Source organism: Schistocerca piceifrons, chromosome 2, assembly GCF_021461385.2.
Source record: "Schistocerca piceifrons isolate TAMUIC-IGC-003096 chromosome 2, iqSchPice1.1, whole genome shotgun sequence".
NCBI lineage: Eukaryota > Metazoa > Arthropoda > Insecta > Orthoptera > Acrididae > Schistocerca > Schistocerca piceifrons.
In genome coordinates this window covers 118,325,400-118,349,490 of record NC_060139.1, presented here as the reverse complement: position 1 = coordinate 118,349,490, position 24,091 = coordinate 118,325,400, and the positions used below count along the sequence as shown (strand labels likewise).

The window sequence follows — 24,091 nt, the reverse complement described above, 5'->3', positions numbered from 1 at the left end:
ACGACAATTTCAAAAGTGGAAGCAGTTAATTCAATAAACTATCTGGGCGTACGCATTAGGAGTGATTTAAAATGGAATGATCATATAAAGTTGATCGTCGGTAAAGCAGATGCCAGACTGAGATTCACTGGAATAATCCTAAGGAAATGCAATCCGAAAACAAAGGTAGTAGGTTACAGTACGCTTGTTCGCCCACTGCTTGAATACTGCTCAGCAGTGTGGGATACGTACCAGATAGGGTTGATTGAAGAGATAGAGAAGATCCAACGGAGAGCAGCGCGCTTCGTTACAGGATCGTTTAGTAATCGCGAAAGCGTTGCGGAGATGATAGATAAACTCCAGTGGAAGACTGCAGGAGAGACGCTCAGTAGCTCAGTACGGGCTTTTGTTGAAATTTCGATAACATAACTTCACCGAGGAGTCAAGCAGTATATTGCTCCCTCCTACGTATATCTCGCGAAGAGACCATGAGGATAAAATCAGGGAAATTAGAGCCCACACAGAGACATACCGACAATCCTTCTTTCCACGAACAATACGAGATTGCAATAGAAGGGAGAACCGATAGAGGTACTCAAGGTACTCTCCGCCACACACCGTCAGGTGGCTTGCGGAGTAACGATGTAGATGTAGATGTAAATGACGGCGTATGCCACCTGAGGGATAGCAGATGTACTGATAATGATTTCAACTCGTCCACCAACAGATAGCGTAGAAGTATAGCTACCAGAGCGACCTCTGTGTCCATCGTTTAGTAGGGAACGTTCATAGCCGGAAGGCTCAGCATGGTATTACGTGCCCACAGACAATCATGCCACAGGTACGTACATGTTCTTCCTACAGCCAACAGAGCGAGTTTGCAAGGGGTCAAAATTGTGACTTCCTAATGGCGGGATTGTCCTTTCTGAGAATTTGCACACAAATTGGACGTCCTGGTCGGCTGTGCAACGATGCTGGTATCAGTGGTCACTGCGAACACCCTCACACCCGCAGATGAAGTTCTGGACGTCCACGCAGCACAGACGCCCGACAGGATCGTCGTATTGTAAGGCGAGCAGTGGCAGGTGGTACAGCTACTACAGCACAGATAAGAGGGCTCGTGAGCCCAGACGTGTCAACACAAGCTTTTGGGAACCGGTTGCTAGCAAAAGTGATACAGGCATGGACATCTCTGGTCCATCTTCCACTCACGAGTCGGCTGTTGCCGTCAGAACGAACGAACGAGGTGGGCTCCATCAGGGACCCCCTGACTGCTAAGTAGGCTGTGTCTTGGTAAGCTGTACCTACTTTGCCTCCTTGTCTTCGGTGGTTTGTGAGGTTCATAATTATTTTCTTGCACTTCGTGCCCTCATGTTTCCCTCTGCAGCTTTTCTTTTTTCTTTGCTGTGAGCAGTGCAGACAACTTGGCAGCCTGTGACAGTCCGGACTCACTGCCCCCGGCGCGCATGGCGTAGGGAGCGCTTTACTGCGACAGCTGCCGGGCAGCCACTGGCATAGCTGTCAGCACTGCATCCGCAACTCTCTGCAGCGTTTCGGCCAGGTGCGAGACCTTTTTCGATTTCTGCAGAGAATGTGGAGACGACCACAGACAGCTCTCCTTCTTGCACAGTGGTTGCTGTGCCGTGGCTGGGTGCTGCTGGATTGCGGGTGGCAGCTGACGTGTTGCCACTCCTGCCGCCTCCCGACGACGTGGCATCTTCCTTGCGCGTTTTCCCCTTCGGTGGAGGGGGAAGGGCGTTGACGCGCAAATCTTCTGGTGTGCCCTCTCGAACAAGTTTTATGGCGCAGTGCATCGTCTTCTGTTGCCCTCTTCAGTGGGGGCAGTGGGGGCAATATCGGTTCCCGGCGTCTACCTCGTGTTTGCTGCTGCTGCTGCTTTCATCTCGAAGCTGCAGCTTCGTTAGGTTGAAGGGTTAGCAGGTCTAGCTGCTTTTCCTTCTTCTTTCTCTGGTTGATTTTCAGTTCATCGCATCTTGGCTTATTTCTTCTGGTTTGACACTCTTCCTTTTCCTTCCTCTTGCTGCCTGAGCAACGTTGCTACTCTCGTAGCAAGCGCGGCCATCTCGTTGTCACTCGCCAGTGAATCTGGTTTCCCAGATTCCTGATGAGAGGATTCGTAGATCTTCTCGTGTCAGCATAGAAGAGTCTCGCCGACTGCTTGAAGCGGACCTTCAGCAAGGCCAAACTACGCAAGAGATGTAGTGCCAGTCTCAGGCACTGGAAACTGCTGATATGAGTCTCGGCGGTATTCCCCCACACCACGGCGGCATATTCCAGCACGGGCCTGATAAGTGCCAGATACAGCGTCTTTCCGCAGTGTGGAGACAGTGTGGTAGTGGGATTGAGGAAGGGGTAGATGAGGCGCATTCGGCCAAGCGCCTTACCCCGTATTTCGGTGATGTGAGTCTCCCAAGTAAGGCGCCGATCCAGTGTGATGCCCAGGTAGCGGCCGGTGTTCGACTATGGGATGGGGCCTACTATGATGAGGGTTAGTGGCAGAGCTTCAGGTATACGTTTCCTCGTGAAGATCGCAGCCTGGCTCTTCGCTTCACTGAACTTGAGCTGCCACTTGGTGGCTCAAGCTTCGAGCTCGTTTCAGGCTATTTGTAGTCTCCCTCGCATCAGATGTGGGTTGATCCTCTTGGTGTACAGGGCTGATGATCGCGATGTCTAGGCGGCCTCTCTTAGGGTAGTGTGTAGAGTCGTATGGCCCCAGAACCATCGCGTCATTATCTGTGGTCGCCTTAAGAAGCCTCCTGCCGCTGGTTGTGGTGACCCTGGAGTTCCACACCGGGTGCTTGGCGTTGAAGTCGCCGCCGATAAAGATGTTGCCACGCATTGCCAATAGCGTCTCAAACTACACTTCTGGTACGTGGCGATGAAGGTCATTTGACCCACTGAGGTGCTGACTGTGACACCAGTTGCTTCTAGTTGCGTTGTAAGTAGGCTGTTTATGTTTTCTTATTGGCAACGTTACGTAGCGCTCTGTATGAAAATCACTGGCTGTGCTGTGTGCAGTCTGTGGTTAGTTTGCATTGTTGTCTACCATTGTAGTATTGGGCAGCGGCAGCTGGATGTTAACAGCGCGTAGCGTTGCGCAGTTGGAGGTGAGCCGCCAGCAGTGATAGATGTGGGGAGAGAGATGGCGGAGTTTTGAAATTTGTAAGACTGTCATGAACTGCTATATATAATATGACTATTAAGGTAAATACAGTGTTTGTTCTCTATTAAAATCTTTCATTTGCTAACTATGCCTATCAGTAGTTAGTGCCTTCTGTAGTTAGAATCTTTTATTTAGCTGGCAGTAGTGGCGCTCGCCGTATTGCAGTAGTTCGAGTAACGAAGATTTTTGTGAGGTAAGTGATTTGTGAAACGTATAGGTTAATATTAGACAGGGCCATTATTTTGTAGGGATTATTGAAAGGCAGATTGCGTTGCGCTAAAAAATATTGTGTGTCAGTTAAAGCACAGTCTTGTATAATTCTTCAAAAAGGGGACGTTTCAGCGTCAGCTGTGGTAGCTGGATTTGCTGGTGTCACAGCGTTCTTCTTACATAGGTCGCAGTTCGCCGCATGCTGTTGGTCTATCGTACTATAGCACCTATAGTTAGGTGCCCTCGCCTTTACGCCATGTCTCAGACACGAGGCACATATCCAAAGCCTCATCGCGTAGAAACTGCCTTATGCTGTTTTCGTTCCATACGCAGACGGTGAGACCTATGATGTGATTAGGCATCACGGGTGTTGTTGGCTTGTCTTGTGATGTTGGCCCGGTTGGCTGCAATCAGTGCAGAAACGATCATCTGCGGTAGTTGGAGTAGCAGCTGTTTGAACTCCCGCAGCATGTCTCGTAGTTCTGCGGCCTCGGTGGTTACAGTGGTCGGTGGTGGTGGGTGGCCGTCGGTGGGGGGAGGGGGTGGCGCTGTGACGGCCTCCCTCCTCCGCGCCCACGTATCCTGCCGGCCATGCCACGCTTCTTCTGCTCCTCTCGTGGTGGTCGGGGAACGCCTTCCGCTGCGCGGCTAGGCCGCTCCGCCTGCCGCGCCTGCTCTGCGTGTTGCTGAGCCGGCCTCGCAGGCGTTTCCCATGCGGCGGCTGCTGCGGTCGCCGCTGGTGCTGCAATAGCATAGTTTCTTCCCAGCTGAACCCTCCTCGCTGGTGCCTGCCTGCCTTTTGCGGCTGCTTTTTTGAAGGCCTTGCATCCGCGGAAGCTGGCGACGTGTTCTTCATTGCAGTTGCAGCACGTGGGTGTCTTCTTGTCGGGAACAGACATTCCCGGCTCAGGTGCTCCCCAGCACACTTTACGCAGCGCGGGGACATTTTGCAGTATTTCGCCGGGTGGTCAATTCCCTGGCAGTTGAAGCATTGAAGCGGGCCTCTCCGCCTCCTCGGTTTTTCAACTGTGACCCCGCTGACACTTCCCACTCTCGTGTTTACGCTACGCAAATTCACTGAGCTTCGTACTCCGTGTAACACCTCGGTTCAATTTACAGTGATAAAAGCTATAGAAAGAATAATTTAAAATTGAGAATAGAATTTTTAGAGGGGAAAATAGTGTAGAATCAGAGTTCGGTAATTGCAGATCAATATTATAGTATATCAGCATGTAGTTTAAAGTCTAAGTACAGCAAAGCCACGGAAGCTCCGTCATGGAGAAGGCAGTGACGTTAAACTCTTGTGATGAAAAACCTATAAAAAGGCCTGATCGTCATTATTGTCGCCTTTTTTCCTTGATTGTTTCGTTAAAGGGCGGGGAAACCGTGTCAGTCAGCGAGACAATAATTAGATTGGACTTTATCGTGTTAAGATTCACGATAAACTGTTAGAATATTACGGAGATTAAAAGGAATGAAGTGTACGACGTCTGACTGTTGGTAGCAACGGAGTATTAACGGGATTTTAGGGCTTTAGTGCTAGATTGGAACTTTACGGACATATAGACGACAGAAACTCAAATTATCTGCTGATACGAGTGAATTCAGAGGTACCGGTACTCAGATATTAACGTGTGGACTTTTGAAAGTGTCGTGTGCCGTTAGTTGCGAATCTGGACGTAGAGCGCGTGCGTATCGGCAATTGCGGACTATTTAGATTCCTCCACGCTAGGAAACTTTTAAATAGACCATCATCCATCACCATCTTAATCCTTGAATATAGAGTGAAAGTGAAATACAAGAGTGTTGTACTTATTTGACTTACCTAGTACTAATCAGTGAAGGTTTTACGGAAGCAAAGCTATTCAGCAGTAAGTCAGCACCATCTAGCGGAAAGCGTAGACATTAACTAGCACGCTAATTGAAGTGAACGTTTACGTGTTTTACGGAATGCTTAATATGAACTTTTGTGACTGTTTAACGTCCCCACTCCCTCCGAAAGGTGGCGTAGGCTATCTTAATCATAAAAGGGGAGAGTTTTAGCAGGGCAAATTACTAAATAAAAGCGATATTTACAAGACTCGCAGTAAATGCAAAACACAAGGCCCGCACCTCATTGGAGAGTCGTCGCTGTCACATCGGGAAGTAAAACCGGAAAACCTACCGACGATACGTATCTACGAGCAGACGTCGACGTGGAATACCTAAAAATGGAAGCACAAGAGAGTTGGGGATGTTCCGCCTCCATGATTTCTACCTCAGCATTTATGGCCGTCCTATCCACCTCACTCCTACTCTCAAATACCTTGGCCTCACACTCGACCGCCACCTCATCTGGACTCCCCATCTCCTTACCATCCACCACAAAGCTCACAACCGCCTCCGCCTCCTGAAACTCCTGTCCGGCCGGACGTGGGGTCTGCATCCTTCCACCATCCTTCACACCTACAAATCCTTGATCCGCCCATCCTCAGTTCTGCCAGCGTAGCTTGGATTTCCGCCCATCCCCGGTTCTATAAAGCCCTCCAAATCCTCGAACGCCATGCACTCTGTCTCTCCTACCGCATCCGCCTTCCATCCCCCACGTGCATCCTCTACGACCTCATCCCCTTCCCCCACCTTCTCCTTTTCCTTGAACACATCCGCACACTATATATTGTCCGCCGCCTAGATCCCCCTCACCCCCTGGTGTCTCCCTTCCTCTCCACCCCCAACTAGTTGCCACGCCTTTACCGTTGTGTCCCACCCTCTCTCCATTTCCACAGCCTCCACCTCCTCTCCCAATGCAACTTCCACCATCTACCCCTCCCAGATGGTGAGCTCCGCCCTGACATCTACCCTTCCTACCAACTCTAACCCCATCTTCCTGCCTCCTCCTCAGGGCTCCCTCTCCTCCCCCTCCCTCCTCCTGAGCGGCTTCCCCCTCCTTCTCTTGTGCCCCCTTTCAGTGTCTCTGCATTCCCTCCTGCCTTGTCTTGCCTCTTCATCTCCCACCCCACGTGTCTCCTTCCTCTTAGTGTACCCGCTGACGCCCCTACTCTCTTCATCCCGCCGGAATGGACCTGTGAGCTATTTCCTTTTTTTTTTTTTTTTTTTTTTTAGGATGATGGCACTCCAATAAACCGAAGTCCACCACAGAGTCTATGTAATCATCCCATTTCATATCCCTACGACTTACTGATGTTATAGTCATAAGATACTAAATTTCTTCATTTTGTGACGTGCACCTCCTTAGTTGTGCAAGAAAAATTTAGTTTACATCCTACAAAAGTAATTGGTCCTCCAAGTAATTGTTGTTGTCCTGTTGGCTTCGGAGTAATATCAAACGTGTCAACATTCTTGTAGACAGGCATTCTCATCCTCCTTGTGTATCTTCTGCGACGGTGAGGCATGGTTGTGTATTGCGTGCTGCTGCCTCGTGAACAATCTGCAATGCAGTGGCCTCGCTACACAGCTGCCGAGCCCTGCGAGTGCTGATATGACGTCACACTTCCTGCCGATAAGCGATAACGCAACCGGAAGTATTTTTACTCAGCGGATCGCGCTTAGTTAAAACTCAGCGCGATCCTGCGCGGCATTCGCCTCAGCGACTAAGTCCGTTTCAAGGTCACCTGCCTTGCGCAACAGACTGTAGCGTAGCCAACACAGCCATCGCACTTCGAAATGTTATCAAGATCTGACCAAATATTTACGCAGCTTCTTTCAAATATTATTTCATTAAGATAACTGCGTCATCTGTAAAAAGTCTGGGGTTACTACTAATATTGTCCGTTAGCTCATTAACGTACGACATGAACAGCAAGGGCCCGACACACTTCCCTGGAGCACACCCGAAGTTACTTCTACGCCTGACAATGACTCTCCAACCAAGATAACATGCTGTGTCCTCCCTCCCAAAAAGTTCTCAGTCCAGTCACAACTTTCACTTGATATTACATACGGCCGAACTTTGACAATGAGCGTAGGTGTGGTACTGAATCAAATCCTTTTTGGAAATCAAGAAATACTAGATCCAAAGCTTTCTGTGTGTCATGTGAGGAAAGCGCGATTTAGGTTTCACATGATCAAAGTTTTCGGAATCCTTGCTGGTTGGCATGGAGGAGGTCATCCTGCACAACATACCTCATTATTTTTGAGCTGAAGATATGTTCCAAGATCCTTAACAAATCATCTCAAAGATACTGGACGGTAGTTTTGTGAAACCTCCCTGTAGGTGGGTGTTGTCTGAGCTTTCTTCCAACTACTGGGCACCGTTTCTTGTTCGAGGGATGTACGAGAGATTATAGTTACAGGAGAGGCTAACTCAGCAGCAAATTCTATATAGAATCTGACATGGATTCTATCAGGCCCTGGAACTTTGTTCAGTTTTAACGATGTCAGTTGTTTCTCAAAACCACTGGCACTAATAATTACTTCACTCATCTTTTCAGTGGTATAAGGATAAAATTGGGACAATTTTCCTGGGTTTTCCTTTGTAAAGGAACATTTGAAAACAAAGTTAAGGGTTTGAGTTTTTTTCTTTCCTAATGTCAGTTTCAGTTCCTGTCTCATTCGCTACTTTGCTGAAACTAACAGCCTTTATATACGATCAGGATTTCTTTGGGTTTGGTGAAAGATCATTTGACAGTATTCTGCTACGGTGGCCACTGAAGGCTTCACACATTTCCCTCTTGAAGCCAAAAGGGTTTCATTCAATATCTCTCCATCTAAAGTCCAATGCTTTGTTTTACACCAACTGTGAAGTAATCTCTGTTTCTTTAGAAGTTTCTTTACTGTAGCTGTATACCATGGAGGTTCCCTACCATTATGAACTGCTCCACTGGGAACATGTCTATCCAGTGAACATCAATTACTCTTTTGCATTTGAGCCATAGTTTCTCTACATGCCCCTGTCCTGTACGGAAATTTCAAGTTCCTTGTTGGGATATTAGCTGCCTTTCGTAATCAATTTTGACGTGGATATCCTCAAAACGGTCAGGTCAATTTGTTTCCATTAGATCCAATATATTTCCATCGTGAGTGGGATCCCGAACTATCTGTTCTAGGTGGTTTTCAGAGTAGGCGTTTCGTAATGTTTCTCAGAATGACTTGTTACGCCCACCACTAACAAAACTGTAATTTTCCTAATTGAGTGTTGGATGATTAAATTATTTATCGATGATTACAGTATGATCATGGAACTTACGTACAAATGAACTGAGGTTTTCTCTAAAGTTTTCGGTTACATCAGTAGATGAGTCTGGTGGGCAATAGAAGGAACCAATTACCATTTTATGCCCATCCTTGATACAGAGTATAGCCCAAACAACCTCACGTGCAGCATAAATTTCTATCTCGGTGGCTTTGAGTTTCCTGTCTCCATCGACCACTTACATTTCCCATTAGCCTATCCTTTCGATATACACTTTAATTTTCCCCAAAAATCTCATTGCTATCAATTTCAGGTTTCTTCTGCTGCTGTTCAGGAGCACTTCGAACTCTAGCAATTTGTTGCAAATGCTTCGGCAGTTAACCACTAGGACTTTAATATACTCATCTTTAGCAAGCATTTCTTTCAATCCTACACACATACTTTTCGCTCTCCTACAGCTGTCATTATCCGGATTGGATGGAGGGTCGCCTAATCTACGAAGCTCCTGATTGTACCCCACACACAATCAGTTACCTGGGTAGCAGCCTCTGATGTGTGCACTATCGCCCTCGTTCAGATTTTATGTGCAAAACCAGTCTCCCCTAAGTAACTGCCCGCATCTCGTGGTCGTGCGGTAGCGTTCTCGCTTCCCACGCCCGGGTTCCCGGGTTCGATTCCCGGCGGGGTCAGGGATTTTCTCTGCCTCGTGATGGCTGGGTGTTGTGTGATGTCCTTAGGTTAGTTAGGTTTAAGTAGTTCTAAGTTCTAGGGGACTGATGACCATAGATGTTAAGTCCCATAGTGCTCAGAGCCAACCTAAGTAACTCCGGAATGGATCGAGACTGATGGTTCAAATCCCGTCCACCGGTGTATCGAACCTTCTTCTCAGATAACGTTTAACCGTTTGAAAAAGAAATTCCTATGTTTGGATTTTACGTGCAAAAAAACACGTTTTCTGGGAAGTTTTTGAAGCATGCAACTTCTGTACTTTTAAACTTGTACGAATCGGATCAAACTTTACACGAAGGTAGTTAAATGCACAAAGTAAAATAATAATAACAAAAAAAAATCCTTTAATATTTAGCCGTTGTTGAGATACGATGGCTTAAATTTGTGAATGCAGCATATAAAATTTGTTCTTGAGTGATCTGAAGGCGTGGAAACGGTTTAAAGTGAATTAAATAATTAAAAATGCACACTTTCGCAATAAAACTGGAAACTCGGTTCCAAAAATCTAGGTTAATTCGGATTTTACGTGCAAAAAACACATTTATTGTGATTTTTCTTACGTGCTTCACTTCCATGTTTCAAACTTGGGCGAATCGGTTCAAATTTTGTAAGAAGATGCACAAAAACATGTAATTAATGGGATCCTGTTGTTTTGTGAAACTTTACCCGTTGCCACGATATAGTAGTCTAAACATGCACATAAAATGCACGTAAAATTCGGTGTTCGTCAGTCTGGGGCGACGTGGTTACGTTCGTCCATTACCTGCACCTACTTGCACTCGTTGCAGCAGATCGCTGGTAGCAAAGACGAGCAGAAACCTACCGTACTGCTACGACTTAACTATTCTAAGAACCGGGAAAAGGTCTTAATTTTGAATGAAAGGTGGAAATACTGGCAAAAGTCGGTATATTCTGAACCTTGAGATGTAAAAGGTTCACTACCAAGCCCGTACTATTCTTAGCACAACAATCATGCACAAACCCTGTCATTCACTTTAGCAAGTTCATGGTAACGTATTTCCTGAAATCTGAACAGCTGCTAAGCATGGATTGTTCTAAAATGAAAATGCTCGCCACGCTATTAATTTTATCGGTGTCTAATGCACTCAAGTTTTTAGTCACCGATCTGCTCAATATGCCACGCGGAATTACTGTCTTTCCTCAAACACAAAACTAATTTAAAAAATCCGGAATTTCTAAGAAAACACACAGGAACAAATATGCCTTCACTTTAAAACAATTTTGAAACACGTAGCACAACTAAAACTGGCAAATTATAACTTTCTTCTGAGCTCATACCACACACGACCATACCATTGAAAGGCTGGGCTCCAACTCCTTAGACTGCTGAAAGCATTCTACACTATGTAATCAAAAGTATCCGGACACATGGCCGAAAATGACTTACAAGATTGTGGCGCCCTCCATTGGAAATGCTCGAATTCAGTATGGTGTTGGCCCACCCTTAGCCTTGATGACAGCTTCCACTCTCGCGGGCATACGTTCAATCTGGTGCTGGAAGGTTTCTTGGGGAATTTCAGCCCATCCTTCACAGAGCGCTGCACTAAGGAGAGGTGTCGATATCGGTCGGTGAGGCCTGGCATGAAGTCAGCGTTCCAAAACGTCCCAAAGGTATTCTATAGGATTCAGGTCAGGGCTCTGTGCAGGGTAGTCCATTACAGGGATGTTATTGTGGTGTAACCACTCCGCCACAGGCCGTGCGTTATGAACAGGTGCTCTAACATGTTGAAAGATGCAATCGCCATCCCCGACTTGTTCTTCAACAGTGGGAAGGAAGAAAGTACTTAAAACATCAATGTAGACCTGTGCTGTGATGGTGCCACGCAAAACAAAAAGGGATGCAAGCCCCCTCCATGAAAAACACGACCACACCATAACACTGCTGCCTCCGAATTTTACTGTTGGCACTGCACATGCTGGCAGATGACGTTTACCGGGCATTTGCCATATCCACACCCTGCCATCAGATCGCCACATTGTGTACTGTGATTCGTCACTCCACACAACGTTTTTCCATTATTCAATCGTCCAATGTTTACGCTCCTTACAGCAAGCGAGGCGTCATTTGGCATTACCGGCGTGATGTTGGATTATGAGCAGCCGCTCGACCATGAAATCCAAGCTTTCTCACCTCCCGCCTATCTGTCATAGTACTTGCAGTGGATCCTGATGCAGTTTGGAATTCCTGTGTGATGGTCTGGATAGATGTCTGCCTATTACACATTACGACCCTCTTCAACTGTCGGCGGTCTCTGTCAGTCAACTGACGAAGTCGGCCTGTACGCTTTGGTGCTGTACGTGTCCCTTCACGTTTCCACTTCACTATCACGTAGGAAACAATGGATCTAGAGATGTTTAGGAGTGTGGAAATCTCGCATACAGACGTATGACACAAGTGACACCCAATCACTTGACCACGTTCGAAATCCGTGAGTTCCGCGGAGCGCTCCATTCTGCTCTCTCACGATGTCTAATGACTACTGAGGTCGTTGATGTGGAGTACCTGGCAGTAGGTGGCAGCACAATGCACCTAACATGAAATACGTATGTTTTTGGGGATGTCCGGATACTTTTGATCACATAGTGTATATCTCCCAGAGAAAAGACGCACGAAGAATACTCCGTTCTGATTGGCCAGTTTTTTTTAAGGCCAATAGAAAAACATTATTCTCCCTCGTTAGGCCTAGTCCGCGCTTTTCATGGCTAACCAATCAACAAATAACACACTTTCGAACTGCACCTTTTCTCTAATTAAATATTTAACATTCCGACATTTTGTTTATACTTTACGTTATTAACTATTTTCATTTGCACTCGACATAGCTTTCCATTTACCATAAACTTAATTAACATATTATGATACAAAATTCCCCGTCATCTGCATTCACATTGTCTTAAAACTTTCTCACACTAGTCCGTAGAGCGTTCATCAGTAGAACAATGATCTATATATTTGCTTTAGACCACATTCACGCATTATTCATACTACTAAAAGCATATACAAAACTGTACAAACATAAACAAAAAAAGCCTTCAAGAAATAAACAGAACAATCCACAAAAACATATCTTGACCTGTTTCTGGAATGTCTCTGTGTACTACGGGACTCTTGTGGTCAAAATTCTTAACTACATCATAGTTCTTTCTGCTTAGTCCTGTCCGCTACTGCCCTCTAGCAGACGAAAATTAAAACTACCGTACGTACTCAACTGAACCCGCTTCAGACCATCTGTCACTGTCACTGTCACAGTCATTTTCCCGACCATACTTTGCAGACAGGAGCGATGTAAGGCGCCACGCCTGAAGTCGCATGTGCTTAGACGGTTTAAAGTGATACAGATGATAAGAAAAAAGTTCTTACGATAATTATCAGAAGCGTTTGCAAAAATCTTTCATCTTTGGGGTTACGTGCAGAAACCCACGCGTTTGCACATGAAACTATTTCGTAGAAATGTATTGAATTTTGACATAATTAAAAAAACTGGTCATTACAGTTAATTATCGTTTCGTAGTTTATCCGTTAAAGATTTTATTCACCATTGGCTTAAAATCATCGTAAAATATTTGGGTGTGCAAAATAACGCATGCGCTAGACCCCAATTATGCCTAGCATTTAAAGCTTTACTATGGCCACGTAGAAAATTAAACTAACCCGAGAACTGTTATAAAAATAAGTTAAAAAAAAAGTTTACCTTATTTCTAACCAACGGAAAATGTTTTACTGCGTTTTATTTAAAAACTTACATGCTATCTTGTAGAAATATTTTGGGAAAAAACAAGTTAAGTTTGTCATTTTCTGTACAAGACTGAAACGTTGATACAATTTTGTAGTGCATACACTGTTTTGTAGTTCACACTAGTACGTAATTCGGGTTAGTTGTTCCAACGTTTCGGCCCACAATTATTCACGTGAGGCTTTCTAGCGGACGTTTCTTAATTATCAGCTTTTATTATTCCATACTTTAAAAAACAATGACAAGAATTTTAAGATAAAAGATAATAACTGATGTATGCTTTACAAAAGTTTATTATTTGTTGCGCGAATCGTTCGGCTTCCGACATAGCAAGCTTTCAAGTAAGGTTATACATGTAACATGGTCGCATCGTAAGTTTACCTACGTAATATAAACTATTTACATAAATTATTGTCATAAACTTCGCCAAGTATTTAATATTTCGTTCGATGTTGTATTTATGTTTGCTGTTCTTTTATGCACTGTATTTAGTATCTGTGCTTATTTTTTTTATGTTTGCATATACATTCTCATGCGTATATGAATACAATGGGTGTAACAATAAACGCAAATTTTAAAAATAAAAAATTTAAAAAAATAATGAAAATGAAAAATACGAAAAATTTAAAAGGTAAATGGAACAGAAAACCTTTCGCAGGCACGTGACCTTGACCTGATAGTGAGGCTTCTGTGCTCCACGGATACCGTAGGTTGCACTGGATAGGTTCAACCGTACTAGGTAGGTAGCCAGAGAGGTGCCAGATCAACAATGCCAGACTCCAACAACATGATTCGAAACCAATAAACAAAATTATACCGTATCAATCATCGCCTGAGTCAACAAAAATCTACATCGGTAGCCAAGGTATGGCGGCATAATGTCAGAATTGCGTAACAGTAAAAGTTGGAAGCCAAAATGAAAAACGCTTATATCAAAACACAAAAAAGGCGAGTATGTCCTTGGCAGAGTTAGGAATGTAATAAAAGGGAACTAGCTTCACTACTTACATGGCAGATCCAAAGAAATTAAAATCAAATCATCTTGACAAATTCGTGTTTATTTTATGAGTTAATCATACTTACCCAATGCAGTAAACTCTCCTAGCTGCAAAGTGTTGGCATACCTGCATTTTGCAAATTACTGGCTGAAGTCCCTGACCCTATGCTAAAAACCCAGAAGATTCGCCAGCCATAGATAACATTGCATGGCAGAAGAGCTTACATGTACAAGTTAAACAAGTTTTTCCGGGGGGTGGGGGGTGGAGGTAAAATATCTGGGGATCAATTTGTTACTGGGGAACGCTAGAACAAGTTCTTTTACATCGGGGCGCCAGAAGGGGGGGGGGGGGGGGGCGGGGTTGATTTTTTCCCCGTGGCGACCAGCGACCATTTCTCCCCCAAACCCAAACCCTGTTACAAGAATGGTAAAGGTGTAAGAACGAACAGATACAAATTTATGTGCTTCTAGATAGTGGGATGCGTCTATACTAGAAAGTATCCTAGAGTGGGGGGTGCCATCCCAGGAGTGGGGTTGAATGCATCCTAAACAATAATGACATGTTGTATCCTATAATGCAAGACATGACAAATTCCATGTTGGACGACACGATAGTATGTGTCATGTTATACGACATGATATCACGTATGTCATGATGCAGTGTACTACAAGATGTGGGTTCTCATACTAACAAGTAAAAAAGCTCGTATATGTCAAAATGTTGTGATTTAAATGTATTTGAAGCTGCCAGATAAGTCGAGAAGCTACTTCCCCCCAACTCTGACCAGGACGTATTCGCCTTTTTTGTACTATGAAAGGAGTATTTTTCATTCTAGTTTTATTATTATTAACAGATTTTTTAAAAAATAAAGTTCTGGGTACTGGTATTATTATTATTTTCAACAACCAATTGGAATGTAACAATGTCAAAAACTGTACGAAAATATATGTCAGAAGTTTTTTGAACTATTTTAATGTCAGGTCGTATTGACCTGAACAGTACATTTGCGTAGTAACGTGAACAAATCTGCAGGATTTAAAGAGTTCCTCGAAAATCGGCTTACAACTGCATAAAACTATTCTGCTGCGTAATTTTGTAGTAGTTGTTCGGAAAACTCAGCTGCTACAAATAATCCGGCCTTAAGCATCGACATACCATATAAGAATAGTGACTTCATTATGCGTACAACTGCATATAAAACCCGAAAGTAGAAACTGCGTAGTGTGCACCTACCTGTGTATTCGACGCTGCCACAGAGATGCTTCTAGACGGCAGGCGCCAGAACGTCTACTGCGATACGCGCAAACTCCAGCCACCGAGCCTGCGATGACGTCATGCCCCTACGGCGAGCTACTTTTCCTTCTGTGCGCCGTGAACGGAGCTTTTCTCCCTTTGTTCTTTAGGAAAATTGTGTCGCAAAGCAGATCGAGAGTACTGGCTTCCAAAGTGATGCAGTAACTATACTGTAGGATGCTGTCACTTCAGAGGGGAATTTTCATAAACTAATTATTTCGCCAGCTGATAGTTCAGTAAAATGCCAAGAGGTATTTTTCCTGAGATTGACAAGTAGAACGGAACATAGATCGTGAGATAGATTCGAACCACGAGTTTCTTTTTTCAATTGAGACAGGAGGGAATTGAGCCACACTTCTCGCCCCAGGAACAATTAACATGCGTGAACAACGCACCTACAAACGATTAAATTGTACTATTTTTAAAAGTTCGTGGTATCTAGTACGGTATTAAACGTGGAGCTGACAAGTCCAATACATAACACAGAGACCGCTTCCGTCGTCGAATGGTCTGCGTCACTGCTTGTGCTGTGGAAGGACCGTCATAGTGTCGCCTCATTTATTTATTTATTTTTAAGGAGGGGATCCGGTACGGGGTTCACTCAGACACTGTGAGGCGAAATGAGGAGCTACTTGAACAAAAGCAGCTGCATCGTAAGAAATCATCTACTGTCAATAAGTGCTGGAGGGAAAGGCGACACGGTCCAAGGCGCTGCAGTCATGGACTGTGCGGCTGGTCCCGGCGAAGGTTCGAGTCCTCCCTCGGGCATGGGTGTGTGTGTTTGTCCTCAGGATAATTTAGGTTAAGTAGTGTGTAAGCTTAGGGACTGATGACCTTAGCAGTTAAGTCCCATAAGATTTCACGCACATTTAAACGAACATTTGGAAAGGCGATATGCTGATCGCACGTCATATGATCATAGGTCTCTTCCTGTACTGGCTACTGCGTGAGACGTGTATACGTTTACTTAACTGACATGTAATTTTAAAACGATGACAGAGGATATCGGGTCACATGCGTTTTGCATGTGACTGAGTCTCCTATGCAAAACCTTCCTGGCTGTTCGCCCTTCCCGCCTCTGCCCCCCCCCCCCCCCCCCCCCACTCCGTCACCCTCCCAAAACTACCTTCCTGCAATTTTTCTAAAAAGATTTAGGAAATTTTATAATATGTAGCGGAAGAGAGCCATACTGTAGGTGCAACCACAACGAATGTGTGTCTCTCAAGAGGGTTGACTCACCAGTGGTTCCTGAAGGGGGCAGCCAGCAGTCTTTTCAGCAGTTGCAGGGGTAAAAGTCTGCATGATTGACTGATCTGGCCTTGTAATATTAGCCAATACCGCCTTGCTGCGCTGGTACTAAGAACTACTAAAACGTAGGGCAAACTACAGCTGTGATATTTTTCTCCTGAGGACATACTGCCATACTGTATGGTTAAATCATGAGGCCATCCACTCAGGTAAAGTATTCTAGAGGTAAAGTAGTCCTCCATTTGGATCTCTGAACGAGACCTATTCAAGTTGGTGTCGGCATCAAGAAAGATACAACTGGTAGTCTACGAAAGGAGCGTGAAATGTTAGCTCTCTCAACCGGGTAGATAGGTTAGAGAATTTAAAAAGGGAAATGAATAGGCTGAAATCAGAAATAGTGGGAATTAGGGAAGTCCAGTAGCAGGAAGAACATGAGTTCTTGTCAGGTCTGTGCAAGGTTACCAACGCAAAATCAGCTAGTGGTAATGCTGAAGTAAGTCTAGTAATGAATAAGAAAAAAGAAATGTAGTTAAACTACTACGAGCAGCATAATGAATACATTATCGTAGCCAAAATAGAAATAAGCCAGCAGCCACCGCGGTACTGTAAATTTATATGGTTAAGAGCTCCGCAGATTATGAAGACATTGACAGAATGTGTGACGAAATAAAGGGAATTATTCAGATAGTTAAAGGAGAGGAAAATTTAACTGTGGTAGGTAATTCGGTAGTAGGAAAAAGACTAAATGGAAAAATGCGAGCGACGTTCAATAATAATTATTATTTACATTTTATGGCCTTCATTGGACCACTCTAGCCAACTTTATACAAAGAATTTTTCAGTTTCCTGTCAGCCCAGTACTTCTTCATTCTCTCTGATCTCATCCTTCTTTCTTCATCGGAAATCACCCTTCCCGTTGTCTGTTTATTGATTTTCGTTTGCAGTCTGGTTTGTTTGTCTGTGAGTTTCCCGATTTTGTTAGTTTTGTTTCTTAGGTCTTCCAATGTAATCTGTAGCTCATCCATATCTTCCTTGATTTCTGTAATTCACTTAATGTTGCACTTACTATTCCACAACTTTTCTATTATTCCCTCGATGATCCTGTTCTCTGTTGTTCTGATTATATGTCCAAAAAATGAAATGCGTTTCTTCCTGATTGTACTCATTACCGGTTCTATTTCCTTGTAGACTGTTTCATTTGCAGCTACACTCCAGTGTCCATCTTTCTGGTACTATTTGTTGATGCATGTTCTGATGATTCTTCTCTCTATTTTGAACATTTTGACTATTTGTGAAATTTAGTTGTTTTCAAGATGGTTTCACTTGGGTATGTTATTTCTGGTTGAGTGGCTGTTTTGTAGTGTTTTAATTTTGTTGCTATTTTTTTAATGGTTCAAATGGCTCTGAGCACTATGGGACTTAACTTCTGAGGTCATCAGTCCCCTAGAACTTAGAACTACTTAAACCTAACTAACCTAAGGACATCAGACACATCCATGCCCGAGGCAGGACTCGAACCTGCGACCATAGCGGTCGCGCGGTTCCAGACTGAAGCGCTTGATGCTATTGACAAGCTCTTTTTGTTGTAGGTGTTCTTGGTGATATATTGAGCTCTAGTCAATTTGTTTACTCTGTTATACCATGCTGGCTTTTCATTCAGGTTATATGTTATGATTTATCCCAGATATTTAAATTTATCTACAATTCAATAATTCTGCGACATATTTTTTTTCTCGACCAATTCCGGTTGAACACCTGCGGAGTTTGTTGTGAGATATCGTGAAATATTCCCGCTTACGTCCATATAGATTCAATTACGATAGGTGCGGCGCTGTACGTAGCCTTCAAAATGGTGTCTGTATCGGAGGTGCATTCCAAGCAGAGAACTGCCGTTGAGTTTCTTTTGGCAGAAAACCAGAGCATAGTAGATATTCACAGGCGCTTGCAGGATGTTTACACAGATCTCGCAGTCAATAAAAGGACAATGAGTTGTTGGACGAGGCATCTGTCATCATTGCAACGAGGTCGCGCAAACCTGTTCGATCTCCCGGGTACCAGCCGACTGCACACAGCTGTGGCTCCTGCAGTGTTGGAACATGTGGACACTCTCGTTCGAGGTGATCGACAAATCACTATCAAACACCTCGCTGATCACTGGACGCCTCTGTTGGTATTGCTGACACACTTTTTTGACACATTCGTCCACCAGTTGATGTACCCAAACATGTGTGGCCGCTGAGTTCCCTGCAGCCCAACAGAAGAGCAACAAAGGACCCCATCTCTGTGGAATTGCTTGCGTGTTACGCGGCTTACGGTGACAATTTTTGGTCGAACATAGTCACAGACGATGAAACATGGGTTCATCACCTCGAACGGGAAAACACTACTGGCCATTAAAATTGCTACACCAAGAAAAAAATGCAGATGATAAACGGATATTCATTGGACAAATATATTGTGCTAGAACTGACATGTGATTATATTTTCACGCAATTTGGGTGTATAGATCCTGAGAAATCAGTACCCAGAATAACCACCTCTGGCCGTAATAACGGCCTTGATACGCCTGGGCATGGAGTGAAACAGAGCTTGGATGGCGTGTACAGGTACAGCTGCCCACGCAGCGTCAACACGATACCACAGTTCATCAAGAGTAGTGACTGGCGCATTGTGACGAGCCAGTTGCTCGGCCACCATTGACCAGACGTTTTCAGTTGGTGATAGATCTGGAGAATGTGCTGATCAGGGCAGCAGTCGAACATTTTCTGTATCCAGAAAGGCCCGTACAGGACCTGCAACATGTGGTCGTGCATTATCCTGCTGAAATGTAGGGTTTCTCAGGGATTGAATGAAGGGTAGAGCCACGGGTCGTAACACATCTTAAATGTATCGTCCACTGTTCAGAGTGCCGTCAGTGCGAACAAGAGCTGACGAAGACGTGTAACCAATGGCATCCCATATCATCACGCCGGGTGATACGCCAGTATGGCGATGACGAATACACGCTTCCAATGAGCGTTCACTGTGATGTCGCCAAACACGGATGCGACCATGATGATGCTGTAAACAGCACCCGGATCCATCCGAAAAAATGACGTTTTACCGTTCGTGCAACCAGGATCGTCGTTGAGTACACCATTGCAGGCGCTCCTGCCTGTGATGCAGCGTCAAGGGTAACCACAGCGATGGTCTCCGAGCTGATAGTCCATGGTGCTGCAGACGTCGGCGAACTGTTCGTGCAGACGGTTGTTGTCTTGCAAACGTCCCCATCTGTTGACTCAGGGATCGAGACGTGGCTGACGATCCGTTAAAGCCACGCGGATAAGATGCCTGTCATCTAGACTGCTAGTGATACGAGGTCTTTGGGATCCAGCACGGCGTTCCATATTACCCTCCTGAACCCACCGATTCATATTCTGCTAACAGTCATTGGATCTCGACCAACGCGAGCAGCAATGTCGCGATACGATAAACCGCAATCGCGATAGGCTACAATTCGACCTTTATCAAAGTCGGAAACGTGTCGGTACCCATTTCTCCTCCTTACACGAGGCATCACAACAACGTTTCACCAGGCAAAGCCAGTCAACTGCTGTTTGTGTATGAGGAATCGGTTGGAAACTTTCCTCATGTTAGCACGTTGTAGGTGTCGCCACCGGCGCCAACCTTGTGTGAATGCTCTGAAACGCTAATCATTTGCGTATCACAGCATCTTCTTCCTGTCGGTTAAATTTCGCGTCTGTAGCACGTCATCGTCGTGGTGTAGCAATTTTAATGGCCAGTAGCGTAAAACTGCTAGCCACGGAGTGAAGCGACACCATCTCTCCTCCCAATAAAAGTTCAAAGTTGAATCCTCAGCTGACAAAGTCACGGGGACGGTCTTCTGGGACCCTGAAGAGTTTGTTCTGTTTGATGTCCTCCCTCACAGTGCAACGATTAACTTGGAAACAGAAGAAACAACTTCAGCGTGTTCATCGTCACAAAAATGCAAACGAACTTCTCCTTCACCATGAAACGAAAGGCTTCACACAAGTCTACACACCCAAGAGGAGATCACAAAACTTTATTGGACTGTTGTTCTTCAACCACCCTACAGCCCGGAACTTGCATCTGCCGATTTCCATCTGTTTGGTCAAACGAAGGATGCACTCCGCTGCAGTAAGGGATAATGGGGAAGTTATCATGCAGCAGGACGTTGGCTCCCACTCCGACCAGCAGAGTGGTGTAATGCGAGCATATACGTCCTCCCAGTGAGGTGGCGTAAGCCATCAGACTGAACAGAGAGTAAGTTGAAATACAGGGTTTTGTAGCCAGAAGAGTTTGAAATAATACGGTGTATTGGAATCCCGAATAAAACCAACCCATTTTCAGAAAAAATGTGTTGCATTACTTACTGAACACCCTCGAGGTAAGAGAACATGAACTGGGTGGAAGGAATGGAAGTAAAAGCCACTTGGCAGAGTTTTTCATAGAACCTAATTGAATCATAGCCGATGCTAGGTATAAGATTCATGTAAGAAGGTTGTGTGCCTCTAAGAGACCTAGGAAACTGGAAGGTTTCAGCTTCTACATCTACATCTACATTTATACTCCGCAAGCCACCCTACGGTGTGTGGCGGAGGGCACTTTACGTGCCACTGTCATTACCTCCCTTTCCTGTTCCAGTCGCGTATGGTTCGCGGGAAGAACGACTGTCTGAAAGCCTCCGTGCGCGCTCTAATCTCTCTAATTTTACATTCGTGATCTCCTCGGGAGGTATAAGTAGGGGGAAGCAATATATTCGATACCTCATCCAGAAACGCACCCTCTCGAAACCTGGCGAGCAAGCTACACCGCGATGCAGTGCGCCTCTCTTGCAGAGTCTGCCACTTGAGTTCATTAAACATCTCCGTAACGCTATCACGGTTACCAAATAACCCTGTGACGAAACGCGCCGCTCTTCTTTGGATCTTCTCTATCTCCTCCGTCAAACCGATCTGGTATGGATCCCACACTGATGAGCAATACTCAAGTATAGGTCGAACGAGTGTTTTGTAAGCCACCTCCTTTGTTGATGGACTACATTTTCTAAGCACTCTCCCAATGAATCTCAACCCGGTACCCGCCTTACCAACAATTAATTTTATATGATCATTCCACTTCAAATCGTTCCGCACGCATACTCCCAGATATTTTACAGAAGTAACTGCTACCAGTGTTTGTTCCGCTATCATATAATCATACAATAAAGGATCCTTCTTTCTATGTATTCGCAATACATTACATTTGTCTATGTTAAGGGTCAGTTGCCACTCCCTGCACCAACTGCCTATCCGCTGCAGATCTTCCTGCATTTCGCTGCAATTTTCTAATGCTGCAACTTCTCTGTATACTACAGCATCATCCGCGAAAAGCCGCATGGAACTTCCGACACTATCTACTAGGTCATTTATATATATTGTGAAAAGCAATGGTCCCATAACACTCCCCTGTGGCACGCCAGAGGTTACTTTAACGTCTGTAGACGTCTCTCCATTGATAACAACATGCTGTGTTCTGTTTGCTAAAAACTCTTCAATCCAGCCACACAGCTGGTCTGATATTCCGTAGGCTCTTACTTTGTTTATCAGGCGACAGTGCGGAACTGTATCGAACGCCTTCCGGAAGTCAAGAAAAATAGCATCTACCTGGGAGCCTGTATCTAATATTTTCTGGGTCTCATGAACAAATAAAGCGAGTTGGGTCTCACACGATCGCTGTTTCCGGAATCCATGTTGATTCCTACATAGTAGATTCTGGGTTTCCAAAAACGACATGATACTCGAGCAAAAAACATGTTCTAAAATTCTACAACAGATCGACGTCAGAGATATAGGTCTATAGTTTTGCGCATCTGCTCGACGACCATTGAGTGTGTAATGGTGAGATAGAAATATCGAAACCAGGTATTAAAGTGCCAGACATTTCTAGGAGAAGATTTGGACTCTGGCCACAATTTATTGGTTTGAACTGCGGACTAAAACCGAAGAAATTGTAAAAATGGTAGGAAATTAAAGAGATAGCATAAAAATTGTAGCAGCCAGCGGTTATTGAGAATTTCAGTGAGAGCATTAGGCAACATCTGATTGAAACAGGGGAAAGGAATATAACAGGACACGAGTGAGTAGCTTTGAAAGATAAAATCGTGAAGGCAACAGAGCATCACATCGGTAAAAAGACAAGGCCTGGCTTACCCACGACTGAACCTATGTGATCATTCCATTTCAAATCCCTACAAAGTGTTACACTCAGGTATTTGTACCAGTTGGCGAGTTCCCACTTCACTCCTTTCGGGTTTTGTACTCTCACTTTGGTTCCTGTATCAGTTGTACACGACCTTTTGGTCCATATATTTGATCCTTACTACCTTTAAAATTACAAAGAGTGCAGTCCAGTCCACATTGTCAAAAGCTTTGTCTACATCTACAGATGTTATAAACGTAGGTTGCTTTTCTTTGACCTATCTTGTAGGAATTAGTACGTGTACAAGCTGATTTCGTGAAACAAAATCACGCACTGAATCTACAAACTTCTCTTCCTGCAGGCAAACTGAATTGCATATTGTTGGATGCAACTGTGAGGTATGAAGTGGTCAACCATGAAAGAATTCATTTATCAGAGGACAATGCAGCACTTAAAACTTCAATACAGACAGCTTGATACTACAATGCAAACAGCAACAGCACCACGCACTTTAGCATCAACAGTACAATTGTACAATACAGCAGCCACATCCCAGCACACAGTGCCCAGAGTAATATTCTGGGCTGTCACTGCAATATTCAATGTGTGCATGTACCCCCAAAGGGGTGTGACACCCATACCAAACCATTGCTAAATAGACAGGACTCATAGCGAGGAATCAGACATTTATTTATTTATTTATTTATTGTTCCGTGGGACCACATTTAGGAGAAGTCTCCATGGTCATGGAACAAGTCAATACATGAAATTATAACACGATTGTAGAAACAGATAAAATGAAATATAAGAAACATATTCAGGCGACAAGTCGTTAGTTTAAATAAAGAAAATCAAGAATGTAACACTGGAATTTGCTTAATTTTTTAGCTCTTCCAGGAGCTCCTCGACAGAATAGAAGGAGTGAGCCATGAGGAAACTCTTCAGTTTAGACTTAAAAGCGTTTGGGCTACTGCTAAGATTTTTGAATTCTTGTGGTAGCTTATTGAAAATGGATGCAGCAGAATACTGCACTCCTTTCTGCACAAGAGTCAAGGAAGTGCATTCCACATGCAGATTTGATTTCTGCCTAGTATTAACTGAGTGAAAGCTGCTAACTCTTGGGAATAAGCTAATATTGCTAACAACAAACGACATTAAAGAAAATACATACTGTGAGGGCAATGTCAAAATTCCCAGACTATTGAATAGGGGTCGACAAGAGGTTTTCGAACTTACACCATACATAGCTCGAACAGCCCGTTTTTGAGCCAAAAATACCCTTTTTGAATCAGAAGAATTACCCCAAAAAATAATACCATATGACATAAGCGTATGAAAATATGCGAAGTATACTACTTTTCGT

At 44.4% G+C, this 24,091-nt stretch overlaps 1 protein-coding gene across 1 annotated transcript in view; it reads right to left on the bottom strand.

The window, feature by feature from the left end:
- The window catches only part of LOC124777683 (serpin B6-like), a 241,290-nt gene extending 226,024 nt beyond the window's left edge, over positions 1-15,266 (bottom strand). The window contains exon 1 of the mRNA XM_047253160.1: positions 15,220-15,266. The gene's annotated coding sequence lies outside the window, so the exon portion shown is untranslated. The remainder of the gene's footprint in view (positions 1-15,219) is intronic.
- Positions 15,267-24,091: the final 8,825 nt, after the last annotated feature.